This window comes from Lichenostomus cassidix, chromosome 19 (genome assembly GCF_008360975.1).
Source record: "Lichenostomus cassidix isolate B80296 chromosome 19, HeHo_3.0, whole genome shotgun sequence".
Lineage (NCBI taxonomy): Eukaryota > Metazoa > Chordata > Aves > Passeriformes > Meliphagidae > Lichenostomus > Lichenostomus cassidix.
The window spans coordinates 454,969-475,758 of record NC_139499.1 but is presented as its reverse complement, the minus strand read 5'-3'; the positions used below and the strand labels follow the sequence as shown (position 1 = coordinate 475,758).

Genomic DNA, 20,790 nt, shown 5'->3' with positions numbered 1-20,790 from the left:
TTGTATTTAATTACAATGGACTGTTCCAGGGAAATGGTATGTCATCAATGAAGTTGGGGAAAGTGAGGTTTTTTTGCCAATAAGTCAGGTATTTTTTCTTCATTCCTCCCTGCAATCTGTTTTATGTGTTCTGTGTGTTCTATGTGTTCTATACGCATGCATATTAATCATTGTAGGCAGTCTTTAATTATAGGCAAATTGTACTAACTGCTGCCCAAATGAATATGTCTTCTGAAGCATGTGCTAGCATAAAATAAAAATTCTGTGAGCAAAATTTAAAAGCTTTGTTTCTGTTAGAAGCCATCTTTACTACCTGGCAAAGTCTCACATTTTTCAAGCATGTAGCCTTGAAAGAAAAGAAAAAACATTTTCCTAACACTGTAAAAAAAAAAAAAGAGAAGAGTCAAATCTATATTTTATATATACATATAGATATATGTATTTTAATAATAATATTTATAATATATAAAATAAAATTTATTTGATAATTAACTATATTGCACTTCGGCCAAGTTCCCTTGACAATGACCATGTGTCTGTACAGAGGATCGGTAAGTGGAGCCTTGCAAAATGGGAACTGATGACTCTTAATCCCACTGCTGTGCTTTGGCTGCCCTACAGCAGCTGGCTGTGGTAATCTAAACTGGTGTCAGCCTGGTGCAGTTCTCCCAGCAGTGGACAAAACTTCTTGTGCTGGGGAATGTAGGAAGTTCAAGTATGTGCATGCATTCTGTATGTTTTAATTGGAGCATTACATGTGAATCACTCTGAAGGAACTAACTTGTTTGGGCTGTAGCGATGTCACCAAGCAATGTGTAGATAACATATTAATTAATATAAAGCCTGCTATTTACAAATGTTTGTAGTGTTGTGTGGGTTTGGGGGGACTGTAGTTTATGATGTTATGGATGCTCTGAGCTCTTATGCTGTGGAAATCCTTTTCCATGTGCTGATAATGATATTAAATCTCAGAGATGGTTTTCAAAGGTTGGGACGTTTACTTCAGGTGAGGGTTTCCTGTGTAAACTGAAGAAGTGTGAGCCTTAAGAAATTAAATGCTCGTTCTGAAAGCACAAATACTTTACAGTGTCGGTTTCCCACAGTGCTGTGTACAGGATGCTCTGCAACATAAAGGTTAACACAGTGATAGTTTTGAATATACATCAAAATGTATTGCCTCATATTTTTCACTTTAAAACTGTCATAGTTCAATATGGAAGTTTTTTTGTGAGGAAGTGAAAGGAAAAATGTTCTAACAGCATGTCTGAATTTTAAAATTCTGAAATATGGAAAAGGAATGAAACCCAGGTTATTTAAATTCTGTATTCTTTATTTTAAATGTCAGATGCTTAAAAAAATTACTTCTGAATCAAAACCATCTAGGTATAAAAACAAAAAGAGTAGGGGAGTAAGTTAGCAGCAAACAAAATAACTCTCTGAGTTAGCTTTAAATTTGTTATTCTGCTTTTAATAATATCCAAAAATCACTGAATTGAAGCACAGTTATTGTCCTATGTTTAGGCTCCAAGCAGCATATGAGTAATTTGTACTTAAAATTAGTCTGCTACTTTGTACGTTAACATATACTTTGAGAAATCACTGGGGAGACCTTTCATTACCAGGTCAACAGTGGCAGATCCCTTTATTGTGTTTTCCCTTGCACTGAGGAACCAAATATAGACAAAGGTAAAGGATTTTGTTTTTCTTCTGGTGAAGAAGCATGGCTGTATTAGCTTCCTGTGCATGATTCTACAGCATTTTCTTGTCCTATACCAACTTCTCAAAATAATTCTAGTTTACAAGTATAATGTGATATTGCCTAGATTACCAAGGAGCACAGTGTGTGGACATAAATGCATAACCTCTTTTCAAAAATTAATTGCACTCTCTGCATTTTTCCTGACCAACTGCTTATTAAAGCATGGAGTAGCATTTGCAGGTGAGGCTTTCTCTCCTCCAAGATAGTCAGGGCTGATGCAAATGGTTAAGTTACATGATAAAATACATCTTTAAGGGGGTGTGTGCATATGTGTGCATATATATGCAAATATATAAACAAAATGAAAGCATGGGAGAAAGTGCTGAGGTTTTTTGACCATGACATTAGCAAGGTATTAACTGTTGCCTTTGGTGGCTGTAACATCCTCCCACTTTGCATTGCACTTCTTTTACCACGTGATCAAGGGGTAGAAGACAGCTCTATGCCTTCTTGCCTATTCATTGTGTCTGAATGTAGCCCTGAGACTTCACTCACCAGTTCTCTTCCTTCAGTTAAAGCCCTAAAATGGTTTACATGGCCAAACATGTGGCTATAATGCTGCTATCAAAATGCCGGTAAATAAGCAGTCCCAATAACTTGCAGTGATGTTTTGCCCCACTGACAGCTGATATGACAGTCTGATGCATTATGAATGCATGTTTTAGAAATGTGCTTAATCCTCACTTAAAGGTATATGGGATCAGCTCATGCATTGCAAATGAGCACGTGTGGATTGAAGCAGTGGTGTGGTTTAAGGTTAGTGGTATGATTTTAACGTGAGTAGTAGGAGGCTTTATGGACTTCATGTATGCAATGCATTTAGCAAGAGGGCAAAAGGTAGAATCGATTAAGTTGTCCGCCTTGTAGGAAACACTAACTGACACCACTAATTGGATCCCAGATGCAGACTGATGCAGCTAACTGTAAATATTGGAGATTTCAAGAAAACCTTTGTCAGCTATAAATGAGAGTAAAACACTTTTTCAAAGTCACTTGTTTAAATAACTTGATGCCCAGCCCAAGGTACTTTGAGTCAGTATCCTGACACCTTGCAGCCCTGTTCTGGACAGTGTAAAGGCCCCAAAACTGCAGGACTTGTCAGTGAATAGACCTCTGTCTATGTGCCAAACTTCTTACTTCTCCATCACACTGTAGAGGAATTGGGATTTCTGCTCAATCAGTTGTTTGTAATCATTTGTTCCTGCAACATTGTGTCTTAGCTCACTAGCAGGAGTTCATTATTCTTATTAATGTGAAATACATGCCTGCTAATGTAAATCAGCTGACATACCAAACCCAGGGTCAAAACCATGACCATTATCACTAATGCTAGTGGAAATGCTGCTAATATGATTAATCTTATAATGCATAGTTTTTTGAGTAGCCTCTGGTTCTGCATCTCATCCACTGCTTGGCTGCTGTGAAGGAAGTAAATTGCATATGCAACATTTAGCTTGTATCTTACAAATTCTAGGTTAGTAACCTTTGCTTTTGATTCCTCTGGCCCTTATTTGCACACACATTCTTTCCTACTGCACTGCTTATCTGTGATGCCTTGGTCATGATCTTTGTCACTAAAAGGTCAATAGAATTAAGAGCAAGAAATTTTATTGTTTGGAATGAAAGAACATGTTCCCTAGCTAGAAGCTGACATGCATTCACATTATCTGTGAACCAAGCACAGAGGGAAGAAGCAGTGCATATTGAGTAGTAGTTATATCACTGCTCTCTCTTTAAAGTATTGAGAAAGTAGAAACTTTGGTTAAAAAAGTGTCATGTGCCTTATTGCATATTTTTAAGATAATATTATGTTTGTATCTGATGAATGTGCTTATTGGCTTGCTTACAAAAGTAGCCCCTCCCAGATAAACTAAACATTAATCTGCTACAGGTAGTGCTTAGGCCATTGCTATCTTATGATAATTTACATCTAAAAAACACTAAAAATGTTTTTTATGAGCCCCATAATAATAAAAATAATAGTGCATTACAATCACTTCCTGAATTCTGTTCCTGGCTGTAGAGCAGAAGTGAATTTAGGTTTGAGGCTGGAATGAAGCTGCTATTTGGCAGCTGGTATTGGCATAACCTTCTCATAGGAATGGTTATAGGAAAGAGAAAAAATAAAAATATGATCAAAGGTAGGAAGACACTCATGAGTGAGACTGGCAAATTACATAGAAGAACTTGACCTCTATAGTTTACCAGGCTTAGTTCTGGAATGCATGACAAATATCAGTGAATTGTTCTCAGTCAGAGAGATCTTCTCCAGGTTTCAGGAAGAAGTGAGCAAAAGCTTTACAGAACAAATTACTTACAGAAGTTGTTCCTCAACAGGAAGTGGGTCAAGTCCTGCTCTGAATTAAGGTCTAACTTAAAAAGACTTAATATACTGTGGAATATACTGTGGATGAACTGTTATGTTTCCCAGGCTGCTATAGGTGTCAGGGGACATTATCAGTTGTATAAGTTTTCAGAAGAGGCATGATAGACAGATCTAAAGCCTCTACTCAGAATATTGTCTGACTTAGATCATCTAGATTTACCTCAATCTATGCAAACTTGTGGGTTTCCCTTATGGTTAGGACTTGCCAGTATGGTTTATGACTTGGGTAACCTCTTATCTGGGTATTTATTTTTTTTACATTTTTTTCAAAATTTGTAAAGGATAGTCAAAGGAAAGTAGATCTTAGTGTCCACCCCTGTAGATCTGCTGCTATATTGTGGCAGTGGCATTGAGACAAATCAGTATGGGCAACCAGCCACATGGGTCTGTGTTGATCAAAGAGGAGTCTTGGGTATAAGATGCGAGTGACCTGTGTTTTGGTTAGGAAGACAAGGTTGGCATCACCCAAGAAGCCCTGCAGCTGGGGACTCAATATGCCCCAAGTCATGAAGCTATTGGTCCTGCGCACTTCCCCACCCTAGTTCCGTATTTGGTTGTTATTCTATAATGTTCCCCTTTGTTTCTCCCTAGCATGGTTACCCATTGGTTCTCAAAATTTTGTATCCACCCCAGTTATATCTGTATTGGTCTGTACCCCTCTCTTTCTTCCCACAGCCGTTCCCTGGTTGGCCCCTCCGGGCTAACCACTCCCCTTTCCCTTTCCCTTATAACCCTATGTCACCCTTTGATCAGGGCTCTTGAGTCTCCGATCCCAGCGTCCTTCCATCCTCCTCGCTCCGCCTTTCTCCACCTTCCCTTGCCTTCCTCATGCTCCTACAATAAATCCCAGGGATCCCAACCTCAAGAGTCTACACCTCCTTTGTTCCTGTGTCGTTCCTATGCTGCTACTGTCCCCCAGACACTACAGCTCCTTCGTGTGCCTCACTGCCGCGGCACGTCCAGCGCGTGTTCGGAGTGGCGGCTTGCTCTTCTGTGTTGCTTCTTAGTGCGTCGCCATCGACAGAGTCAAGAAGCGACACTATGTTAGTTAGAAATTAGACTAATTGAAATCTATGTCAATTTAATTCTTAATGAGAGGTCCTGTGTGACTGATTATTTTTAAAAGTTGCTTTATAATCCTCGGGAAATATTTAATTTCTTAACTACATTTATATGAAGAGGTTTTCATGTGAACATCAAGTATTTGTAGGATTTGAGTCTTAGATCTGAAAATTAATTTTTTAGGCTAAAATAATTTCATTATGACGGAGATCTCATAGTTCATCTTAGTGGTTGTTTCCTGAACCCATAACAGTATTTTTCTAAAATTCTGATATTGATCTTGCTAAATACTAATCATTACACATCCTATTCTGTTTTTGTTAATGCCAAACAAAACCCAGTTCTAAGATGAACAGACTCGAAGAACCATTAGTGCCTGGGGGCAGTGGCAATCGGTTTTTGTCTTCTTCTCTATATATTGCATAATGTCTGTACAAGTGAACTGGCAAGTGAATGTGCCATGGGAATTTTCATCTGAATTTACCTAAGGATCTCACTAACATTGACACACAATAGTAGGAACCAGATGTTACACTCAGGGGAGCAATACTAACAAATACACCGCACCCCAATTCAGCAAACAGCTTGAGTCAAACAACACTAAGAAAACAATTTTCCCTCACCCATGAAATTATACATGTACTCCACATAAAAATGGTATCAGAGACTGTCAGGGCAATCTTATACAGATTACATGTAGAACTACATTCACTGGTTTTTTCACTCACTTAAGAAGGATTATGGACTAGGTTTGAATAGTCTTGAACTCTACCTTTGTCAAGAGTTTCATTGACTTGAAGGCAGAGATTATTCCATTTAAACCCTATGAAATGTGTCCTTTCATGCAAAGAGCACATTCCTAGAGAAAGTCCAAAGGCATTCTTTTCAGGTTAATTTGCATGAGAAACAGGAAATTTATAAAATCTGCATAGATGTTTAATGAATCATGAATCATTATTTTTTGCTGTGTCAACAGCAAAATAATGGATAATACATATAACCTTTCCATCATCAGAATCTCTTTGTCAGGATAGTTGTCAGGACTCTAGGATACCAATTTGGGATTTCTTCCTGTCTACCAGGATAGTGTGGCAGTAATTTACACACTCTTGCATAATTGATTTAGAAGCACAGGATACCTGCCTTCTCCATCTATCTCTTCCAACCAGCCTTGCAGCTTGAGACAGTGTGAAATCCACCCTGAACATGTGACTGTTAAACCCGGGGCTGTATGCTTTGGTGGGCTCCTCTCTGCCTGTGCTGGGTTGTGAGATCTGTCCTCAGTTCCAAGGCTTACAACAGACTTTAGAGTTTAGCAAAGACCTTTTAGAAAAATATTTTTTTGGTTGGCAAATGTGTAAGGATAGGGATAAGCTTCTAATGGAAACAGTGTTCTATGGGGAAATATGCCTAATTTTTTTTTTTTTTTTTTTTTTTTTTGCAAGTTAATAAAAAATATTTGGATCTTCAGTAAATGTGCACTCAAGGCACAGGGCCTAGTTAGATTTTGTTTTCCTGCTGTTATCATGCATATGGGTAGATCTTGATCTAGATGCCATCTTTCCCCATCAACAGAAAGTTCATTTTCTCACAGAAACATGAAACTGTTAGTATGAAACTATTTTTTGCACACTCTTTCTGCAGATATGACTTTCTCACTGTTGTTTCATCTAATTAGTGATCTGTGAGGTTTTTAAATGAAAAAAAATCTAAATTTGGTGCAAAGCTTGAGTGGCCAGCTGTTAAATAATTTGTCTGTATTTGTTAGTTGTACTGACATAGCATCTATTGATCCATTGAACTGGGACCTATGATGCTCCTGATTAAATTAAGAACATGAATGACTGAAAGATGACTTCAGCTCTTCTATAAGGAAAAAGCCCTTTTTGAGTTTGTATTTGTTAGTGCACTCACATTCCATAAAAGAAATACTTAGTGTGACAGATTTCAGGAAGAAAACAATAGAAGGAGAAAACAGATGTTTTGAGTTTTTTCCTGCAAACCATTCCTATCTAGGACTATGATATTCATGTGAAGTTTTGTCCATTTTTCTTAGAAGTTTCTTTACCTTTTAAAGCTTAAACATGGTTGACTGCACAGGTTGACCCTGGCTGAAAGCCAGATACCAACCAAAGTCACTCTATCAACTCCCCCCGCACAAGTGGACAGGGGAAAGAAAATATAACAAACATGAGTTGAAGTAGGGACAGGGAGAGATCACTCACAGATCACTGTCATGGGCAAAACAGACTCAACCTGAGGAAATTAACTGAATTTATTACCAATCAAAATCAGAGCAGGATAATTAGAAGTAAATCAAATCTTAAAGACAACTTCTTCACACTCCTCCCTCCTTCCCAGCTCTACCTCCTTCCCCAGCAGTTCAGGGAGATGGAAATGGGAGTTCTTGTCAGTTCATCACAGGTGGTTTCTGCTGCTTCTGCTCCAGCGTGGGGTCTCTCCCATGGGAGACAGTTCTCCACGACGTTCTTCAATGTGAGCCCATCCCACAGGCAACAGCTCTTCGCTAACTACTCCAACATGGGTCTGTTTTCAAGAAATGCCATCCTTCAGGCACAGTCTGTTCCAGCAGGGGTCCCTTACAGGGTCACAAGCCCTACCAGGAAACCTCTCTCCACGGATCCACAGATCCACGGACCCTGCTCCATCACAGGCTCCCCACGGGCTCCCCACGGGCTCCCCACGGGCTCACAGCCTCCTTCAGGCTTCTCCCTGCTCTGGCATGGGCTCCTCCAGGGGCTGCAGGTGGATCTCTGCACCCCATGCCCTCCACGGGCTGCAGGGGCACAGCTGCCTCTGCATGGGCTGCACCACAGGCTGTGGGGGAATCTCAGCTCTGGTACCTGCAGCAGCTCCTGTCCCTCCTCCTGCTCTGCCCTGGGTGTCTGCAGAGCTCTTCCTCCCACATAGTCTCACTCCTGTCCTCCCTGGCTGCAATTAAAATTGCTCAATAACTTCCTTTTTCCCTTCTTAAATCTGTTGACACAGAGGCATTACTATTGTCACTAATGGATTTGACTTTGGCCAGTGACGGGTTCTTTTGGTTTTGCTTAGCCCAGAACATCAGCAAGGTATTTTTAGCATTTAAGAGAAATTTAAACCCTTCAAAAGCTGTTGTGGTAGGCCTTAAGTAGTGGTTGAAGGGTTGGGAGAAGGCATACGCCTCTGTTCGTGAATTAGTTTTGCTTAGCCCAGTTTTGCTAGTGAGTTGGGAGTGGCACAAAGATGGCTTCTGTGTGTCCTCTGTGAAGGTTCTAGAAGTTTTCACCATGTCCAGCAGAGCCAATCTCTGATGGCTCTGAAGGTGATGGACATGCTGCTGGCCAAGTCTGAGCCAATAAGTGATATTAGTTACGCCTCTGTGAAAACACATTTAAGAAGAAATCAAAACAATGTGAGCACGCACCTCTTTTTAGCCAGAGAAGGAGGAGGAGGTGAGAATATATGAGGGGAAAACAACATGGAGACACCAAGGTTAGTGGAGAAGGTGGGGGAGGAGGTGCTCCAGGCACCGGAGCTGAAAACCCTCTGCCAGCCGTGGTGAAGACCATGGTGGGAGCAGGTGGTCCCTGGGGTCCATGGGGTCCGCAGGGGGTGCAGAGATCCACCCACAGCCCATGGGGAGGTGCCCATGCCAGAAGAGCAGGTCGGTGCCTGGAGGAAGCTGTGATCCAGTGGGAGTTCCAGTGGAGGGAAAGGCCTTGCTCCCGGAATGGAGCAGCCTGGCCTCAGCTCGGAAGTCTGCATCCTGTGGACAAAAACTTGTGTACAGCAGATTCAGGCGACTGCTGTTCATCAGATTTGGACCCACGCCAAAGAAGTTCACAAAGGACTGTCTCTCGTGGGAGGGACCCCATGGCTAAGTAGAGGACTCCTCTCCCTGATGGACTGACCAAAGAAAAACCCCCTTATCCTGCTCCCCCCATATTGTCAGTTGGAAGGAGAGAGGAGGGTGAGTGGAGAAACAGTGTCTTAAGAGGGAGGGGGGTGAGTGAAGAAATGGTGTCTTAAGAGCTTATTTTTACTTCTCATTTATCCTCCAGCTCTGTTAGGTTAATAAATCCCTTTGCAACTTCAAGGTTTCAGTCTGTTTTTCCCTTTCTCAGTGTGTCCTACCACCAGTGTCTTATCTGAGCTCATGAGTCCGGTGGGTGTGTGTTAGTTTTTCCCTCTTTTCTGCACAGCTGCGGCAGGAGAGAGCTGAGAGAGCAGATGTCATAGGTGCATGGCATTTGGCCAGGGTCAAATCACAACACAAGTCAATCTTGGAGACAGATGGCATTGGCTGTTGGACATGGGAAGCTTCCAGCAGCTTCTCACAGAAGCCACCCCTGTAGCTCCCATGTTACTAAAACCCAGCTATGCAAACCCAATACATTGACTTTCTATGCATGTTGTTTTCTATGCATGTTTTCTGAGATTTTAAGTGGTCATACATTGAATTGTGGTTGAAGTTGCACGTGCAGATTGTGTTTTCAATAATCACCACTCTGGGAACCATTTTCCCTTTCTAAGTGATTTGTGAGCTCTTTTTTTGACAAGTATGTTCTACATATTGGAGAAAGGAAGGCACCGTCTCAAGGTTGAATATTATTTAAAGTATTTTTGTAACTTGTCCTCATTAACTGAAAAGTTATTGAAAGGCTGTATTGCCCTTTGTGGAGTGGGAGCTAATCAAGATTTCTGTAGGTGTATATTCTGGCAGAAGAGCAATTTAAATGTGAAGGTTTAGGTAAATGGATTCCCAACTGGTTCTTGATTTATTTGCCTTATATAAGCAGATGAGTACCTGGAGCATGGCTTGGTTGAGTCGTTTGTATACATCCTATTGCTGCGTTTTGCTTTCTGGTGCAGTACAAGTAGCAACTTCCCTATCATCCTATTGCTGTCTGTAAGCACCTGATAAGGAGGAGGAAGCATTAGCAGATAAGAGGATGGAAGCTGCCAGAGTTTGCAGCCTTGAGCATTTGAAGGGTCAGCTGCGTGTTACACTGAAAATGGGGTGCTATTTTCTTGTAATACTCTGTTGGAGAGGGAGAGCCTTGTGAATACAAAGTTTCTCTCTTTACTCTTCAGTGCGGGTCCTTGCACAAAATACCAAAGGTAAAATCTTGAGCTTTATTTGCTATGTTTAAACTCAGTTTTGGGATGAAACTATGTATTGTCATGTCGTTTCCTAGGAGATTAGGTTGTCTGAGTTTTTAGTTGGCTAAATTTTTTTTTTTAGAATAAGAGGTAACTTGGCCAAGTGGAGAGCAAATGGTCACTTTCCTAATAAAGTTTTGCTATGTACTGTCAGGAGCAGCAAATCTGGGCTTTGGGATCCCAGGGTCTGCTTTGCTGTTGGCAGCTCCTGACCACCAGAAAGAGCGTGCTAGGGTGGCCCTGGTTAAACAAGATGCAAAGCAATGGGACAGACACACATGCCGTGCCCCAGTGTTTTAAAAGACAAAGAGCAAAGGAGAGTCAATAAGCAATCTGTCCTCTTGCTGTTTGGTATGTTATAGGAAAAATTGTTTGTTTTCCCTCTTAATTCAGTCTGTTAAGGGATATCCAGTTAAACATGGGTGAGGCTACAAGCCCCAAGGCCAGTGTAAAAAAATATTTTCGTTTTACTGAGGCCCATGAACTATTTCAGAAATCCCTGCTGATATTTTTATTTGTAAGCTTAGAAAAAGTCGTTATGTCAGCAGACATTGGCTATAGAGCCTGTTACTTTTAGTGCCAGCAGTCACTGTCAGTCTATCAATACAGAGATAATCTACTCACAGAGGTGTGAGAACCTGTACTAGCTCAAGGGTAATTGTTTTCCAGGTGCCTGAAACAAACCACCAAACAGCCTGTTACTCTGCATAGCATGAATACAAAGATACAAATACAAGGACAAAATGTTCTTAGTGCTTCCTTCAGTTCACTCTGTATTGCCTCCAAACCTCCAGTGGAGGAAGCAGCAGTGTAGGCACTTTTCAGCTGCCAGTATAGGACAAGCATTGCAGATGGAAAAAATAGTCTCAGGCTTCTGGAGCTATACCTGAGCTCTAAGACGGCTTCATGGGCAGTGATGTGTCTGGCTGATAATCCTGGGATAGTCCCTACATAAACTTCCTTACTCTTGTCCTGAAGAGAACATCTATCTGAGAATCTATTACAGTTTGTGTAAACCAGAACAAATTCCAGATTTCTGTTTTAAACTAAATAAAAACAAATTGGGACAGGCCCATGAGAGAATATGGCTATGCTGTTTGTGTCTAGAAGCTGAGATAGTAGTGTTCCATCACTTTAGTACATTTAGGTATCAGAGCAGAACTCCTTTCCCAGATTCCAGAGAGGAGAGATAGTTCCTGCCTCTTTAAAAATACGTTAATCAGTTCATTGGAGAATATGTTGATGAAACTGTCTCTAAAGCAGTTACCTGCAATGAAGGAGGTTTCAACACCTATTTTGAGACTTTAATATGCATTTCTATTGCATGTTGGGGAAAGAATCAAAACCAAAAAGTATGCACGAGTACCAGTGAAGACGTGATAAAAATTTTCTTTCCAGATCAGTGAGAATGCTGTAATCACATTTTAAAACAGAAATTCAAAACTGTGATGAAGCATGAAATCAAAAGATATTTTTATTAGATACCAGAAAATATTCTTTAAATTCTGCAAACCATTTTGCCATATTTCCTTCCCTGCAAATACACACTGATTTCTAATGAAATATGATCCCAGTAAATCCTGTGTTTATGATGCATTTACAGTGACCCCAAGAATCTTATTTTCGAGGGTGTTATGCTAAGTCCTCTGGAAGATATTTGTCTTTCATGGCCAGATTCTAAAACAGCTCTTCTGTCTCTGGAGACAGCAGTTCATCTGACCACTTCAGGCATGTGCTTCAGTTCGTATGTTTGGCAGAACCTTCAAGCACATGCTAAGTCCCTCTAAAATCAGGAAGGCCTTAAGAATAGTGAGCACCTGCTTAAACACTCTTCTAGAGGAAAGCAGATGACTATTACGGCCACAGTTCTGGACATCACCTCTCTTAGTTGTATGTATCACTTCATGGCCAGATGCTTCTGCTTAGCCATTGGAATGACAGAAGAGCCATTGGTGTGCTGAGTTCTGAGCCACAGCTAGAAACTAAGCAGTTTGTAATGCCAGCTCAAGCTCAGGTTCTAAGAGGTGATATGCATCTGCTCTGGGGCCAGCACAGAGGTGATACCCCTGACAAAGTTCAGGAGAGGACAGTGGGGATAGTTGCCCTGGCCCTGGTCCTGGGCTGAGAGATAGGGCTCAATGTGCTTCTTGGTTTCTGCTTCTAGTTCCTCCTGCCTTTGATATTGCCTGTGGTATCGGTTTTGCTAATTTTGAGGAAGCATATCCTACGTGGAAAAAACCTATTTGTTGAAAAGGGTCCATAATGAAAGATGACTGTTACATTTGCACATTTGAAGGTTAATTCATTGACTGCACTCAGACACAGCCAAATATCCAGGAGAGATGATTCTGATTTTAAAAATAGACTGCATACAAAGCAAACAAGTGAACAGAGATGAAACAGCGAAAGTCCATCTGATTCCAGTACTATGAAACTGTCAACAATACATTATAGGGGATCTCATGCCAACTTAACTATTGCTTTTCTTGTAGAAAGTGAAAGAAGCAAATCTTTGCAGATATAGGCATTAACAGTGTGCTGACAACCAAAACAGGGATCCAAATCAGTTCCCTATGTCTTAGCCCCCTTTTTTTTTTTTCTGGAAGTGAAACTTGTGTGTCAAATCTTGAAAAAGTAGAATATAGACAATTCAAACAATTTCATGTACGTCCAGTGGGGTTGTTCCAGTGGTACTTCCTCAAGGCTTGCCATCAGAAAACAGAGGGCTGTCTGTACAAACAAACATGTAGCACACCAGGGGAGGCAACAAACTCCTTACAAGTTCATACACATGTCTGTATGTAGAGCATATCTGTGAAACACTGACCTTCTCGTGCCTCTGCAAAGTACTGGCAGTACTGCTGCTGCGTTTCCTCTTTTCCTGCTGGCTCTGTGAGCTTGCAGCAGTTTGTAGTTTGTGCTCTGGGAGCTAAATACTCGTACCAGGATTACAACTTGGCCTTGAGTGTGTCCAGTAGATTTAGCATCATAAACATAATTCCAGAGCTCTATATTTCCTTTTAAACATAGCTCCCATGAGGATTAGTTGGTGGGACATACATTTTGGTTTTACATTTGTAGATCACATAATCTCAACAGAAGGATTTTTAAAACCAGATACTGCATTTGCACAGATCTTGTGACCATCACTTACAAAGATTATATTGCCCTTTGCAGTCAGGTGAAATTGCACAGTTAGGGATGTGACCTAGCTGGCTGTGCCTGGAGCAGAGTATTTCTCTGGGAATACTGGCTGTGGTCAATGTTGGTTTTTTGTTGATAAGAGCATGTGTGGGATATATGCTTTCTGCAGCAAGGGAAAAGAAGGGTATTTGGCCTTCAGCTTTCCAATTAGCTGTGTTTCTTTGCGTATCTCTTTTTCACTCACACAGCCTTTCCAGCAGTAGAATTCACTCCCTTTGTCTTGATCTAGATTATTGCCTTTTAAGTATTGGACGAAGTGAGCCTGAGGCCCCAGGCAAATGGGAGGAGAGACAAGATTGGAAGCAATGGAATGAGTGATTGGTAAATGGTCTTGGATTTATTGGGCTCCAATCCTGCCTTATCTTTCTGTTGACTACTTGTGAGCATTCAGCAGATCCTGCTGGGCTGGAAGAAAACCCACCTTGACCCTCTGCAGGAAAATCTGTCTTGGAAGAGCTGTGTTGTAATGCCAAAAAAGACACCAAACCTGTGGTTCTTAGTCTCTCTGAAGCCTCCAGTGCTGCTATTAGAACAAGGCTGTGGAGAGTCACCGGAATGTAGCACACGCACTCATGGAGGTATTGGTGCTACTTCGTTTATTCTTATGAAACAAGCATTAATATAGACAAAGGCATTGTTCACGTGACACACTGGTACATATGATTGGTTACTTGCTTGTGCTCACGCGCCTACTCTAGCTTGCTACAAGCTGTAAGTTTCTAACCACAATCTGTTTGCTTCAGCTAAATTCCTGCCCGTGTACTTTCCATATCTTGTTTTACTCCCTCTATGTTGTTTACAGTCTTGGCTCTTGTTCTTTATCTTCAGTCAAGGACATTTCAGGGTCGGTCACAAAGGCTGGGTTGTGCACGTACATCCCATTTATGTGGCCCTGCTCTGCAAGCCACTCTTCTACAATTCCCCCTTTTTCTTTTTGCACAAGCCAGGCTTGATTGACCGTCCTTACTAGCATGCCCTGCAAGCACTGCACTATGCATGGCAAAATTGTTCAACATAGCAAAACTACAATTCAAATGAGGACAGCTGCTTGGATTAGGTCTTTGAACCATCCAGTAATTCCCAAACTTTTCAGCCACCCAACAAGCCCTAAGCCGTCAGCTACTTGTAGTTGCCCTGACAGGTGCAGCAGTTCGGCAAGTTGCCGGTGAATGGACTTTGAGTGATCAGAAAGGTTCATACAGCACATTCCTTCAAACTCCTCACAGCCATGCCCCTGGGCTAATAAGAGAAAATCTATTGCAGCTCTATGTTGTAGCGTAGCATGTCTAACTGAATCAACATCAAGCAGTAGCTGTGAAATGGCTTGAGAAGTAGTGTTAGTTTGCTTAGCTAGCCAGCACCCCAATTTGTTCAGCTGTGCTACGGCGCCAGCAGAAGCTACTCCTGGTACCAAAAAGGAGGCAGTTATAATGGCATCAGGGGACCAAAATTTGACGTCTGATTTACAGTTGGAGGAGAAAGCGTAAGCCATTCATTTTGTTTGATGATGTCGTCGGGACATGTTCAGTATCATCGAGGTGTTGGGGGTTAATAATGTTAATCTCCCTAGGGAACAAGGTCCACCTTGTAATCGGGAGGGAATGCCAGGCTATGCGCAGTCTCCACAAATTAAAAACATTCCTGCTGGTAATGATATGGAGTTATTCGTGGACACTGATAAGTTGGGAGAGGCATATTGGCACCACATGCTGACATTTCTGTATTCTGACAGGCTAAAGTTTATGCTTGTTGCTATACCGATTACTCTGGCTTGCTTGCTTGTCCAATTAAAGGTCACGCAAGCATCCATTCGTACAGCTCCTAATAGCTCTAGTTCTTGAGGCTCCTTTGGGGCTATGGGAAGGTAAGGCACCCAGGTGTCCCAATTGTCTACTGTGCTATTAAGATTTTTCTGATTGCAGGTAGGAACACTGGAAGGACATGGCCAATTGTCTAGAGGGACACCAACAAAGCAGGTAGAAAAGCAGTTGCCCAGTGACGAGAGAGAGAGACAAATCGCTTCTTGTCTCATCAGGTTGGCTAGAGTGACCCATAGATTTGTTTTGGGCTGTGCTGGGAACCATGTCGCAACAACAGAGGTTAGGCAAGCTGTGCTCAGTGCTACGCTACACAAGCACCTTAAGGGTGACATCGCGCGCACTGAGTGGTAATTAGCAGCGTAGCTCGGCCTTTCTGTACTTCCTGAAATGCTGTTTTTAAGGCCCACACTTGCTGAGCTAATTGATATGTATGGAAATCTCTGAATGTGCTCACACTAATTCTTTCAGGGGGTTTGTTATATATTACCGCAGCGTGAACTCGAAAGGCACTTGGAGCGTCTGTGGAAAAACAGCAATTACATAAAGCTCCTGTCATCGCAATGCTCCAACTGCTTTGATTAAACGAAGTTCTGCAACTGCCACACTGTAATTGTAGAATTAACGGGCATCGACAGTGTTCGCAGTTTTCTCCTTGGAGATGGTGAACTGCGGAAGGCAGTACCCAAGCACCAAAGTTCAATCCCGCAAAGACGTCTGCTGTGATCCTTCGAGGACAAATGCATGGATGTCCTGCTTGTGTTGCGAACATGGTGATCTCCTCCACCAGCTGGTCTATTAAAGAGAAACGACGAGAGGGAACTCACAGGCAGTCTCAATATGAGATATAAAGTAAGCTCCATTTTATTTCACCAAACGAGAGACTTATATACTGTTACAGAAGTTTCTATTCATAGATACACACACACACCTGCAGCTGTTCTCACACATTCAGGGATCCTCCTGCTAACTCCCTTATTCTTTTCTCATAACACTCCTGACTCCTAATCTTTCTCATGACATTCTTCCCACAGAACATTCTCAGGCAAACAAACCACTGTAGCTTGTTGGAATTTTACTGAGGCCTGACCATGCTGAAGCCTTGCTCAGGCTTGCTCAGTTAGCATGAGTTTTGCTGGAAAACTGCGTTTTCCAACAGTTCCCCCGTTTCGCTTGTGAGAACAGACGTTGTCTGTTATCAGATTAATTTGCTTTGCTATAAGTAATTGTTATTATTAGAATTGCTATAAATTTACCTAAGGAAATTTCATTAATTATTTAGATATGTTGCCATGGTCTAGGAATTATCATTACTGAAAACATTCACTTCACAGGTAAAGCTTAGAGAACCTTTTCCAGACAAGGACTCTAAGTTTACTTGGAAGAAGGTTTAGCTTTTATAAACTCAATTTGGTAAATGAAAAATTATTTGATCACATTTTGATGTAGAACACTTTGGGACTCATGGCATGTTTCCCAGCCAGTTAGAACCAAAGCTTGGCCAGAGCTTAAGTGCTAAGTGGAAGGGTTTTCTTAAAACATCTTATAAACAAGCTTTGATTAATATCAATAAGGAGAGTATCTTAACATGTTACCACTTTTGTAGATAGCTATATAAGGTGAGATGAAATATTTGAAAACAGTAGATATTATTATTTGACTTTAACTTAGAAAGATAAAACTGCAAAGCTTTTATGAATAATAATATAAACTAACAAATTTAAAACTTAAAATTAATATCACTGAAAATGAATAAAACTTAATCTTAATAAATCTTATTTTAAACTAACAAATTGGACTTAACTATAATGGAATTCAAAATTGATATCACTTTAACAACTTAACTCTAACAAAATCTAAAACTTAATAGAATTTAAAATTAACATCACTTAATATTACTTAACAGAATTTTAACTTTAACAGAACTTACAACTTAATAGAATTTAAATTCACTATTACTTAACTTTAACAGAATCTATGCTTAACTAAAGATACTTAACAGGTAATTTAAACTATTCAGTATAACTTCACTCACAGGTCCTCATTCACACATTAAAACTCTCAAGAAATCAAAATCACATTCTCATCAATCACAGCCTTCATTTACACATTAAAGCATTCAACACACTCTCAGTAGGCCTACAATATTCACACATACACACAAATGCTTTAGCAAAATTCAATTTTCGTTCAAGGCTTTTAGTATTCAAGGTGTTATTATTTTTTTTGTATGAGGATAATATCTTGTTACAATGCTTCTTTATTAGTAAATTGCTGGAAATAGGTTTTGGCCTGTTGGTCAATACGTGGCAATGGATGTTTCACCCTGCAAAGCGAATAATTAGAGGTTTTGGAGAGAACAGCTGGAGAACGTGTTCAAAGATTTGTTTCTGAAGCTAGAGAGCGCGGCGGGATCGCTGCTGCCATGGGGAACGACATGGACGTGATTCCCGAGCGGGAGATGAAGGATCTCCAGTTCAGAGCACTGAAGAAGATTCGCATCTTTGAAATTCTTAAAAGTTCTCCATGATTACAAAAGAAACAACTCCATCCTGTATCAAACTGCTGTTTCTGCTGGCAACGCTGTTGGTTAGTTCTGGTTCGCTGCTGAAGCTGTCAATCATTTCCTCATCCTTGGGGAGGAGTAGAGTTTAGAGTTTCACCACAGACGTCACAGTTGGGGCAGGGAAGGAGGCGTGGATGGCTTGTGGCTCCACCCACCGGGGCACCCTCTGGGACTTCCGCTTTGGTTGTCATTCGGCCGGAAGCCACGGTTGGAACAACTTCCGCCACAGGTTTCCTTTGTGTGGCGTGCCGCAAGGTAGGGGCCGCCGCTGTTCCTGGGTCACTGGTCACTTTCTGTTTGTTCTTTTTGTTTCTGCAAGCTTCTGTACTGTGAGTATCTCTGTTACAGTGGGAACACCAAACTTTTTCGTTACAATTCTTCTGCATGTGTCTCTCACTCCCGCATCGGTAACATCGGGATGATTTCTGGTTACTCTGTTTCTTTACCCGTGATATCTGAGCTCGTTCTAACAGGAACAGATTTTTCATCCAATCGAGTAACTTTGTATTCTCGGCTACCAGCAGCGGCACCGTGCGCCCTCTCTCCCCCCCCCTCCCTGACGGGGGGTGCTTCCCTGGCTGCGCGGCTGCCGAAGTTCCCCGCATAGCAAAAACAGCAGAGTAACTCATAGGTTTCTCTCTGCTCCATGCAGCTGTTATGTCCTGTGCCGTGAGCCACGTAAGGCTTTGCTCCGTGGCGTGTATTTGTAAGCAGGCTACAACTTTACTCCATGGTTTGCCAAGCTTTCTTGCTATTTTATCACAGTTCAAAAGCAAAACAGCTCCGTAATTCAGCCACTCTCTTACACTGAATACTGTAATAGGATTTGTAAAAAATCCATAAGCTTGTCCCACCACTATCAGGCCCATTAAGTGTGATAGGGCAGTTTTACTGAGTCCGTGCTTTTCTAAAAAGCATAACAATAAAATTTGGGCTACCTCTGATTCCATTTTGGTCCAGCTGGTTTTCAGGGTCCTGGTCAACACCGTCTAAGCACTGTATTGAAGCTCGCAAGTTGCCAGAGTTTGTGCAGCCTTTCCGAGTATTAGCCCATCCGGAAGCGGGTCTTTTTCAGCCCAGGCTTTCATAGCCCCCCGGCGCTGCTCCGGTGCCTCTCCGGTCTCGTCGCTCTCTGGGCAGGGTCGTAAAATCCTGTTGCCAGTGTCCGTGGTCGTCGGTTCTAAATCCTGCTAGCTCCATATCACGTCGGAGTCACCATTTAAAGAGAAATGACGAGAGGGAACTCACAGGCAGTCTCAATATGAGATATAAAGTAAGCTCCATTTTATTTCACCAAACGAGAGACTTATATACTGTTACAGAAGTTTCTATTCATAGATACACACACACACCTGCAGCTGTTTCAGGGATCCTCCTGCTAACTCCCTTATTCTTTTCTCATAACACTCCTGACTCCTAATCTTTCTCATGGCATTCTTCCCACAGAACATTCTCAGGCAAACAAACCACTGTAGCTTGTTGGAATTTTACTGAGGCCTGACCATGCTGAAGCCTTGCTCAGGCTTGCTCAGTTAGCATGAGTTTTGCTGGAAAACTGCGTTTTCCAACAGTCTATGAGCCGCCTAATTCTTGCGTGCTGACAATTTTTCTGGGAGCAGGTCTCGTCCATCTGCTAGGCACCCACATAGGCCTGGAATCTGTGGAGACAAAACTGTAACCTCTACCATTAAATAGGAGCGGGGCAGGCCCCTCCCAGACCCCTGTTGCAGGGTTTTTGTACATAATTTGAACTCCCGGGGTAGCCTGCATCTTTATCTATAATGAGTGACTACTGGCAGATTCTCTGCATCACCCACTATGCTCAAAAAATTCAGTGTGAAAATGACTTTCGCTAAACGCACACTGGGGTCTGTTTCTTCATCATTCTTCTGCTTGGTCAGATACTCGTTTATTGTTCAATGGGCTCTTTCTACCATGGCTTGCCCGGTAGATACATGAGGGATTCCTGTGTTGTGCTTGATGCCCCATGTCTGTAAGAACTACTCGCTTTTCCAGCTCACATAGGCGGGTGCATTATCGGTCTTTATTTCCTTGGGCAACCCTATAATTGCAAAGCATGAGGTTAAGTGCCTAATTACATGGCTTGCCCTTTCTCCTGCCTGAGCAGTTGCCCAGATCATTTTGGAAAATGTGTCTATAGTAACATGAACACAGGAGACTCGGCTGAATTCAGGTACATGGGTGACATCCATCTGCCATAGTTCACATGCTGGTAGGCCTCTGCGATTCACTCCGAGGCCTAAACTCGTTCCATGCTGGCTGCACTGTGGGCACGCTCGGACGATTCCTCGGTGTCGGGGGTTGAGTACCTTTGGAATTTCTTCCCATTCCTGTTACTAAGCAACAAATAGTTGGGTGTTTTAGAGCCATCAAGTCTTTTGTAAAAGACAAAAGGTGTGCTTGGGAGGGCACGGTAAGGAAAGAGCCGGCCCTGGGAAGCCTCTCTCGTGGTTCGGACGCTGAGGAGAGAGGCTGCTCTTTTTTGCTCTTCGCCTGCGACCAGAGGGAATTCAACTGTGCCCTGTTTTTTTCTCTTCTCCTGGCTGGGTGAGCTTTGATTCAACCTTTCTCCCCACAGGGAAGGGCACGTTTTCCCCCGGGCTGCGTTTTCCCGCAGCTGCTGCCGGGAGAGCCCCGCGGCCCCTGCTGCCTGCCCCCACCCTCTGCCGCATGAGACCGTGGCGTCTGCTGTGACTGCAGAAATCCTCGCTGCCTCGCTGGCCGGGGAGAGAGAGAGAGAGAGAGAGAGAGCCGGCGCCCGCCCCTGCTGCCCTGTTTTCTCACTGCTCCGAGCTGCTTTCGCTGCCCT

General features: G+C 42.2%; 1 pseudogene; it reads right to left on the bottom strand.

Moving 5' to 3' along the window:
• Positions 1-14,373: 14,373 nt before the first annotated feature.
• LOC146428916 (uncharacterized) lies at positions 14,374-15,729 on the bottom strand (annotated as a pseudogene).
• Between the last annotated feature and the right edge of the window lie 5,061 nt (positions 15,730-20,790).